General features: G+C 56.2%; 1 protein-coding gene across 1 annotated transcript in view; it reads right to left on the reverse strand.

Annotated features, from left to right (window-relative positions):
• PER2 (period circadian regulator 2) overlaps positions 1–3,770 on the reverse strand; it is a 39,280-nt gene extending 35,510 nt beyond the window's left edge. The window contains 1 exon segment of the mRNA XM_027591138.2: positions 3,716–3,770. The gene's annotated coding sequence lies outside the window, so the exon portion shown is untranslated.
• Positions 3,771–9,683: the final 5,913 nt, after the last annotated feature.

A 9,683-nucleotide genomic window follows, 5' to 3' on the forward strand; every position in this document is an offset into this window, starting at 1 on the left:
TTTGCCTCCTGCCTTCCACAAAGGTTTACGGAGCAGCGGCTTGCGCCAGCACTGCCAGGACCCCGGGGACCCCTGGGCAAACCTGTTTCCACCCCCGGGGTGAGGTGCTCATAGTCTGGGGCGCCAGGGGCCCCAGAAAGGAAAGGACAGCCAGGCTGAAAAGGGGGCTGCTGGGGAAGCTGGGGTGCACCTGTCCCTAGACTCCGCTGGCTGCCCCCTGTGCGGACGTCCGCCCACTGGCTCTGCCCCAGAGAATGCACAGAATGAAGGGAAGGAGCTAAGCTTGGACCCTGCTGCTGGTCATGTGACCACGCCTTGCCAGTGAGGGTTGCCTTGACTGGACAGAGGAACATTTAGAAAGTACAGTCCACAATGAGATCATAGTCTGGGGCGGGCCTCCCAATGATACAGGAGGGGGAGGAAGTGGGAAGGGACATGGAAGGAGCGGGGCTGAGAGCCAGCTCGTTAAAGCCGGCCGATGAGTTCATGAGGACTCATTACGCCATGCTCTCTACTTTCTCATGTATTCATAATTTCCGTGATCAATAGTGGAAAACACTGGGAATGAAAAGCACAGCCTGGTCCTCGGTTCCACCCTACACTACCACCGCCAGGACTCCGGGACAGGTGAGGGCTTCTCACGCTCAACTGCCTGTGACCGCATTTCTTTGTGGAAATCAGAAGTCAGTGTATGTGTGGTTCAGTTGCTTGAGGGGATCAATTTTTTGAAACAGAAGTATAAGATCCAGAGAAGTCTTCAATTGATCTATGTCCACAAACTGAGTACACTGGTGTATCTAGCACCCAGCTCTGGAGGCAGAACCCTACCAGTCCCCCCGAGGCTGCTGGCGGCCCTCCAGCCATCATGCACCCCCAGGGTTACCACCAGCCTGACTTCTGACAGGCTGGTGAATTCTGTCTGTTTTCACACTTTACAGAACAGGGCTCCATAGTCTGGACTCTGTGTCTCAGACCCCACGGTATTTTATAGCCCCAAATATTGTAACATGTTTGCTCCTTCCTCGTAGGAGCCAATTCCCTGAGGCCAGCCTGCTGTAATCTGGAGAAAATGTTTGTCCTGCTAAATAAACACCCGCGCTCTCCATGGCAACAGCTGGGTAACCGAGGAAAACGCCATCCAAATATGGGAGGGGAGAAGGCAGGAGAGATGCATGTCTCGGCCTCACTAAGACTCCTTTGGATTCTCTCAACTCTGTTTCCAAAGCCTCAAATACGCATAAGCGTGAGATTTCAAACAGCGATAAGGCAAAAACGTCAGCTTCCTGGCCTCAGTATCTAGGGAAGGAGCTACTCTGGGTGCCCGTGAACACCTGAGCTGTTCCCACTGTTCCCTGTCGCCCAGCAGGAGCCCCCGGAGGCTGCAGGGCCACTCAGGACTGGCACCCCCTCCACCGCTGCCCGCCTCTGATAATGCCCGTGACCGGTCCTTGCTGCCCGCTCACCTATTGCTTCTGATTCCATCTAGACTAGGAAGCACAGTAACAAGCTTGTTACAGACGTGGGGCTTAGAGAGTTCAAACCACAGGCTAAAAACGTAGCTCAGGGGGCGGAGGCTCCTGTCCAGAACCCCCTGACTCTCTGCTGGGTCTGCAGGTGGGCCAGCTTCCCAGGGGGCGGGGGTGGTGGGGGCGCAGAGCAGATGCACTGTGGAGGGTTATGTGTCTCCTCTTAGTTTTGCCCAAGAAGGCAGTTTTCAGTGTCCCTCTCTTCTTTTGACTAAATGCCAAGAGGTCCTGCCAGCCACTCAGTGACCCGACAGAGCCTGTGGTTGCTGAGGCCCGGTGAAGTTACATCACCATTTAAAAAAAGAGCCGTGCCCACCAGTATTTTTCTGAAAGTTGAGTGTGTGCATGAGAAACAGCGCAAATGAGGGGAACCTTTCCTACTTCCTTCGAAGCATGGCAGACGCACCTCCCAGGGGAACGTTATGTGATCTAAAGGCACATCAGACACCTCTGTCCCCTGCGCAGGGGCCTGAGGAAATCATCCATAGAGTAACCAGAATCCAAAAACCTGGGCGTGGACACAGGCCCGGGAGATTGCCCAATCTGAGCCCTGCCGTGCAGACGAGGAAACTGAGGCCCAGAGCAGTGGCTGAGTCACCCCTCTCTGCCCAGCACCCCAGCCTCCACAGAAAGCCAGGCTGCATTAGTTCTGTACCAGTGAATCACACCAAGATGCTGGTGACAGATAACTGTGGACACCCACAGTGCCATCCCGGTGCTGGCATATCACATAGCTTCCACTTAAGAAAAGAGGAGCCCCTTTCCTCATTTTACTCATACACCTTACAAGAAGTGATTAACCTTGTATGTATGAACTCAAATTTCCAATTAAAGCCCTCAGATAGAGCCCTGTTCATTCTCAGCCAAACCCAGCCCGGGGAAGAAACCCCAAATGGGGCTAGAGGGTGGGGTGTCTCCCCTTTGCAGCCAGGGAGAAGGCAGTGGCCCCCAGTGTCAGACACAGGAGGTGAGCAGGATTCATTGAGGAGCTTCTGCCATGGTGCTGGGGTTCTTGACATTTGGGGGACCTGGGGCTCCCTCCCCAAATTCTAGCCCACTCAGATTCAGCACCCAGTTGCAGGCTTTCGCAGAACCTCTGAAGCTCATCCTGACCCAGAGCAAGACCCACGGGATGATGGAAGGACCTTGGAGACAACCAGGGCCTGGGCCCGGTCCTGCCATAGTGTGTGCCCAGCAGGTATCAAGGCCTCAGTTTCCTAATCTGTCAAGCCAAGGTATTACCTTGGATGATTTCCAGGGTACCTTCTGGCTCTGTTGTATGAATCAGCTTTCCAAACTGCTTTCTTCTGTGTAGGTTACAGAAACTCTGGCAACCGGGTTCTCATCCCTTACCTGGCCTTCCTGGAGCACTTAAGCAGGCCACTACCCGCCCCTGGTCCATGTCTGGGCCTTGGCAGCCAAGGTACACCCTCAAAAGATGGTGTGATTACTGCATCACAAAGTGGGACCCCCTTCTACTCAGTCTGGGGTGAGGGAATAAATACAGGGAGGTCCAGGGGAGGCAAAGGGGGTGAACCTTGGGTGGGACCTCCCTGCCCACAGGGTTCTAGGCCTGGCTTGGAACAGGAACTTTCTTGTCTCTCTGCTCACCCAGTCCACAGGACTGTCCAGGTAACGCTCCTAGACCAGTGCCCATCAGTGGCCCTTCCCCAGCCTGAGACTTGGCTCTCTGGCCTCAGAGCAGGAAACCGGCTCCCTCCGGGGGTCCTGCATCTTCCCTGGGACAGTTGCACTGATCCTCAGTTGCCTTAGCCTTCCTGGGCCCTCTCTCCATGGGGCGCAGGGAGGAGTGGGAGGGTCCAAAGAAAATCATCTAGAGAAGGACAGTCCCGTGTGGTAGTCACCCAGTAGCTCCATGACCTTACACAAGTTACCTAACCTCTCTGGACCTCGGTTTCTCCATCTGGAAAAGGGGGATAACAGCACTCACCCCACCGCCCCCCAGGCGGGTTTTAAGCGGAGAAGGAGTCACGTGGCAGAAAACCCTGGGATCACGCCTCCGTGGTCTGCAGGAGCCGCCGCCGCCCGCCGGGAGCCCGTCCGCCGGACCCCAGGCCCGGCGGTTACGTAACCAGCCAGCCAGGTTGCCGGACCGCTGCCCGCGCCCCAGCCTGGCGCCCGCCGGCCCGTCTGCCCACCCCGCCCGCCGCGCCGCGCCGCGCCCTCACCGAGTCGCGTCCCCTCCGGTCCGCGCGTCCGTCCGCGAGTCGGTCGGTCCACCGCGCCGCCGCCGCCGCCGCCGCCGCCGCCAGCCGCCCGTAGCCCGCAGCGCCGCCGCCGCTGTCACATAGTGGAAAACGTGACTGCGCGCGCCGCGCCCGCCCCCGGCTGCCGCCATTGGCCGAAGCGCAGCCTCATCTGCATACCGGGGGGGCCGGACCTGCGAGCACCGCGTGTCCATTGGCTGCAGCGCCCGTCGCTCTCTTTACATAAGACGCACATGGAATTCCATGTTCACCGCGTCGGTTCCTCAATGAAGACGCGAAGCGCTCGTACCCCCTCCTCGTCCTCCCGAGTGGTCCCTTCCACTTCCGGCCTCGGCACCTTCCATTCAAGACTGCCGGCGTCCGCGGGCTTCGGGAGCGCTGAGTGGCGCGTACCACCGCGGGCCCGGGGGAGCTGGGCGCGGGACGGGACCGGCTCCGGGGCACCTCGGTCCGGCCGGCCGGGCACCGAACGCTGGCTGAAGCCCAGGCCCTGGAAGGCTGCCGCCTTCGGCAACGGGCCCGAGGCGCGCCCCCGCGAGAAACTCCCTGCGGACCTCTTTCATTCACTCATTCCCATTCATTCATTTACTCACTCCCATTCATTCTCCACTGGGCGCTGAAGCTGCCCGGGGACCGAGCCGAGGCCGCGGGGCAGGAGCGCCCGGTGCAAGCCCAGCGGGCCTCCGAGCTCCACACTCGTTCCACATCTGCCGGGACGGTCAGCTTCCAAGTGGCCTTTCTTCTTTTTGAGATCACGTGTCGCAATTTTTGATTCAGCAAATAGGGTCATTTTTTACCAGGAGGAGGTATTAAAGAAATAAATGAGGTGCTCCCAACCACGTCATTAGGGAAAAAGGACCGGCTCCTTCCTGAAGAGGGAACGTAAATAGTCGTTTGGGCGGTGTGGATCATAAATTAATCAAGGCCAGAGTTATCCGCAGAGGGCCCGCGCAGGAGGCGGAACTTGAAGATGGGCAACGAAAGTCATTTGGAAAAGGAAGGTTTTCAGAAGGCACAAGCCCCAGGGACACACAGGCCAGGAGCGTAGGGCTCTGGGAGACGGTGCTAGATCTGGAGCACCCTGGCTGTGGCCATTTTTCTTTCAGTAAGCATGGCCCGGGGCCGGTCAAGCCTGAGGTTTCTGTTTAAGGTACCAGGAGACAGTGGAACTTACTCTCAGACCGGCTAGAGGCCTGAGACCTGCTTGTAGGACGTGAAACAGCACGCAGCCTCCAAGGCAGCTCAGCTGCAGCAGGCTCTGAAAATGCAGGGTCCCAGCAGGGAGGGTGGGCTGGCTGGGCTCTGAAGGGCTGAAGGGGCCTCTGGCATCTCCCTTGATTGGTCCCGTTCTTCCTACAGGCAAACCCACACTCAGGAATTCCTGTGTTGGAGCCACTTCTACCCTTCTCCTTGACAAGATGTGTATGCAACTTTGTCAGACCCAGATGCAAACTGGGGCAAATAGGGTTCATCAGGACAGCCCTTCCTACAGAAGCCCTGGGAGGCCTGCTGTGAGGCTCACACTCCAAGGTGATAAGTGGCCCTCCTCCTGTTTCTCTGACACTTGACACCTAGATACCCTGCCCTCCCACTCCTTAACACACACACACACACACACACACACACACACACACCCCAAGCAAATCCAGGCCCAGCTGTACACACCCAAAGGCCTTTTGTTTCTTCATGTACATTGACGTCAATGGTGAGCTCCATTGTTCTGGAAACAAGAGTAAACAGACAGCTCATCCACATCACACAGAGATTCTTCTGCTCAACTTTTCCTTGCTCCTGCTCCATATTCAGTCTGTAGCCTAATGTCACATTTCCTCCCTAAATTTAGCCTTTTCTATTTCTACCCATAAATCTGGTAGAAAGATGTTGAAACCCATTATATAAAAAATTACAAAAAATGGGGCGCCTGGGTGGCTCAGTCGGTTAAGTGTCTGCCTTTAGCTCAGGTCATGATCCCAGAGTCCTGGGATCGAGCCCCACATCAGACTCCCTGCTCTGCGGGAAGTCTGCTTCTCCCTCTCTCCCCTGCTCATGCTCTAGCTCTCGCTCTCTCTCTCTCTCTCTCTCATAAATGAAATCTTTTAGAAAACATAAAATAAAAAATTACAAAACATCATGGACCTCTAGAACCCTTCAGAACCTAACCTATTTTCAGGGTCATACAGATAGGTTTTTTTTTTTTCTTGTTATTGGGAACTTTCATTCACTCCACAAATATTTGTAGAGACCTAAGTGTTGGGGGGTATGCAAAATGTATCTCATTGGCTCCTTCATTTGCAACGTAGAAGAGGTGATCCCCTAGGACCAGGCTAATCTACGGGGACGTTCTCACTGAACTGAGAATCCAGGGGTGTGTGTGTGTGTGTGTGTGTGTGCGTGTGTGCGTGTGTGCGTGTGTGCGTGTGTGCGTGTGCGCGCGCACATGCACACACACATGTTGGAGCACTAAAGTGGTGGTGGGGAATGAATCCTTTCCTGGTCAGCCTACATTGACCTAGTAATGTGTTGGGTTAGCTGTCACCTCTGACACAGAACCCTTGGCCAGGCAAATGGCTGTTAGCACTAAAGGAGACAGCCTGGGGGAGGGGTGGTAAACGAGTTTCCCCAGCTGCCTGGGGGATGCTATTAGTGGAAGGAGTTGGCCTCTGGTGTCAGCCTTCATCCTGCCTCCCAGCCAAAGGCTGCTTTGCCCCTGCCCCCAGTCCAGTTCTACCAACCTGTTTTCCTCCAGTGGGCCCGGCCCAAGTCAGCCCTGCCCCTCCATGCCCAGGCCCTGCCTGGAGGGCCCCTCTGCACCTGGGGTTCACGCCCCTGTAGAGCCACTCGCCGGCCCTCTCCTCCCCTCATGCACTCAGTCAGCCAGCTGTGTCCTGAGTAACTAGTATGTGACAGACACTGTGTTGGCCAGACACACCTGCCGTGGTTAGAGTAGACATTCCTGCCCCGTTCCCCATCTGAGGGAGAACGTGCTCTATGTTTCACCATGAAGTATGATGTTAGCCTTAGGTGTTTCTCTGTTTTATAGATGGCCTTTATCAGAGAGAGAAGGTTTCCTTCTCATGTAGTTCACTGAGAGGTTCGTGGTGGTTGTTTTAAATCCTTCATAGGTACGTTGGGGTTTTAATCTGTGGCAATGATTATGATTTTACAGTAACTCCTCCACGTTAATCTATTTTTGTGGATCTGCAAATAATTTAAATCACTGCCGCTTTGTCTCTACTAGGTAACAACCTGTATAGACTTGCTTACTTCATTATTGTGATTAAACACAAAAGATAGAAACGAATGAAAATATTAGTGCCCAAGATTCTGCTTTTTGTGTGTTGTCGGCTTCTCCTTTATTTCTGTAGGAATCCAGTGATTAAATGTGTACCCAACTGACTTCTCTTATTAGCTTTCTAAAGAAAAGTCATGGTTTTAACTGAAACCAAAACACTGTTGGCTAGCCTGTCACTTGAGAAAGGACTAAAAGTTTAAACTTCCTGGTCATGAGGCCATTAAAAAAAAACCCAAGGACTGAAGTGAGAAGAAAAGTGTCCCCTCTGGGCTGGGAGGTGGGGGCGGCAGCGGGAAGGTTGAGTTGTAGCCAGATCTTTGCCTCCGGACCTTGAGGGCTGACTTAGGGGTCAGCTGGGCTCTGGCAAGCCTGAGCGCCTCCCCCACGCCCTGAAGTTTCTGGGCCACCAACATCCCTCAGTGTCCTGGTGGGGTGCAAGGAAAGACGGCATGCCGATAAGGCCACTGGAGTACAAGGTGACCCCAAGTCCGAGGTGCCTCTGTCTTCGGAGGGTGGAGGTCTCTCTCCTTGGTTGGCAGGCGTCTCTACTGGAGGGTGCAGGCCCGCCGTGGGTCCCCGAGGCTGTCATGTCAGTTTGGTTCTGCCAGTAGTGCTGGGATTGGCTCTCAGGGGTCGCCCGGGAGGCATCCCCCACCCAAGGAGGTCCTGGGGCAGTGTCAGGAATTGGGGGACAAATGAGGCCCCGCCCCAGCAGGGCATCGGGTCCTTCAGGAGGCTGAGGTCTGGGCTGAATGCTCCTGGGTGGGCACGGGCCTCGGGACGCCCCTTGCCTGCGACGAGCTGTGAGTCGGCCCGTGCTTACCGTGTTAGGCACCATGCTGGGCGCTTCACGCATGTGCTCTTATTTAACCCTCACAACTCCATAAGGCCTGTTTCCAGGTCCCCACTGTCCCTTTGCAAATGACACCCTCGATGTCACCATGCACTAAGGAATCGTGTGGAGTTGTCTTAGGTCACCAAGGAGAGACAACCTTTGTCTGTGGAATGATCTCATGGCCACCTGCCCACTCTGCCCTCGCGGAGTCTGGGAACCAGGTGACCAGAGTCCAAACTCCAATGTCCCTCTGGTCCCCCGAACACTCTCCCCACCCAAAATCTCTATGACGTGGCCGGCCAGGTGCTGCCTGAATCTTCCTAACTCCTTTTCAAATAGCTAAAGGACTCACAGGTGTAGACAGCTGGGATGCAGGTCTTTCATGGGTTCCTAACACCCACCGCGTGTTTATGCAGCCATGCTGATTCACACTGCCTGTCCTGGGATGACAGGGCCCTGTGAATTCTGCCTCAGTCTCTGCCTGTAGGTTTTTCCTCCAGTGAAGTCTACCCTGTGCCTCACAGTGTGTTACCTGCCATGTTTGCCCCGACTCACTGGCTTCTCCTGGCTGCCCAATGTGGAAAAGATACCACTTGTCCCCAGACCAGAGCTTTTGGGAAGGAACAAAGGGGTTTGACTGGATCACTCTTAGGGTGGGAGCCATCCCCCTCTAGGGGTGGTTGGTGGGTCACTGGGCTGAGGTGTAAAGGCAGGAGCCCAGGTGCAAAGGACTGAGCCCAGGTGCAAAGGCAGGAGCCCGGCAGCCTTGAGGCACACAGTGGTCCGGCCGCAAAGGAGAGCTTGGGGAGAGGGCTGCCACATGCCCATCTCCTTGCTCCTCAATAAGTCAGGCCCTATGAGGGAGGAGGAGGGGAAAACAGGAGACCCCCACCCCCGTGGCACTATCGAAGCTTCTGTGGCCCCAAGAGACCTTACGGGTGGGAGTATGCAGCTGCTTGGGGGAGAGACGGACTCCTCCTGGCATTGCCACCACCAGCACCCGGGAGCTCTCCGAAAGCCTGTTTGTCCGCATGATGAGAGGCCATATCAGTTCCGCGGAGCAGAGCGAACGGCAGGTGGTGGGGACCAACCCAGGGCCTCTGCCAGCGTCAGTGGTCTGCAGCTTGCATTCCTGCCTGCATCTTGGAAAGAGTGCTCGAGGGAATTTGGCATACCTGTCCTGGGGCAGTTCCCTCAGGCTGCGGGCAGAAACTAGGACACCCCACGGAGGCCATGAGACCCTGAGAGAACTGGTGGGGGTCCAGAGAGACCCCCTGACACCGTGCTCTGGTCTCAGAAAGCAATGAATGATTTCACTCTGGGCTCTGTTCCTCAGGAGGCAGGCTAGGGATGGGACGGTCCTCCTGGATCTCTGCCTCAGATAGGAAAGGGGAGCAGGACAGGGAGGACCTGCCCCTCTCCCAGGCTGTGTGCTGTGGCTTGGGAACAAAGTGCTCGGAGAAGGGAAAGGGTGGCCTGCCAAGCCCTGGACCCCAGGGGGCTGGCTGGCCCAGGGGGTGGGCTTACGGCAGCAGTAGCTTAGGGGCTGTGGAGGGAGGGGTGATGGTGAAGACGAGGCAGAGGAGAGGGACACGTGGAAGACTGAGGGTCCCTAGGAGATCAGAACCTGTCCTTCTCACCTGTGAGGTCCACGCTGCAAAGCTTCTAGCCCCTCTGAAGGACTCAGCAGCTGAAGCGAAAGAGCCAGCCCCCCCCAGTCTGACAGGATCAAACTGGGATTCCGGCTAGGGGCGCTGGTGCTGTAGGCCCCCCCGGTCCTCGCCCGGCCTCTCTGGCCCCCG

Source organism: Zalophus californianus, chromosome 3, assembly GCF_009762305.2.
Source record: "Zalophus californianus isolate mZalCal1 chromosome 3, mZalCal1.pri.v2, whole genome shotgun sequence".
Classification (NCBI taxonomy): Eukaryota; Metazoa; Chordata; class Mammalia; order Carnivora; family Otariidae; genus Zalophus; species Zalophus californianus.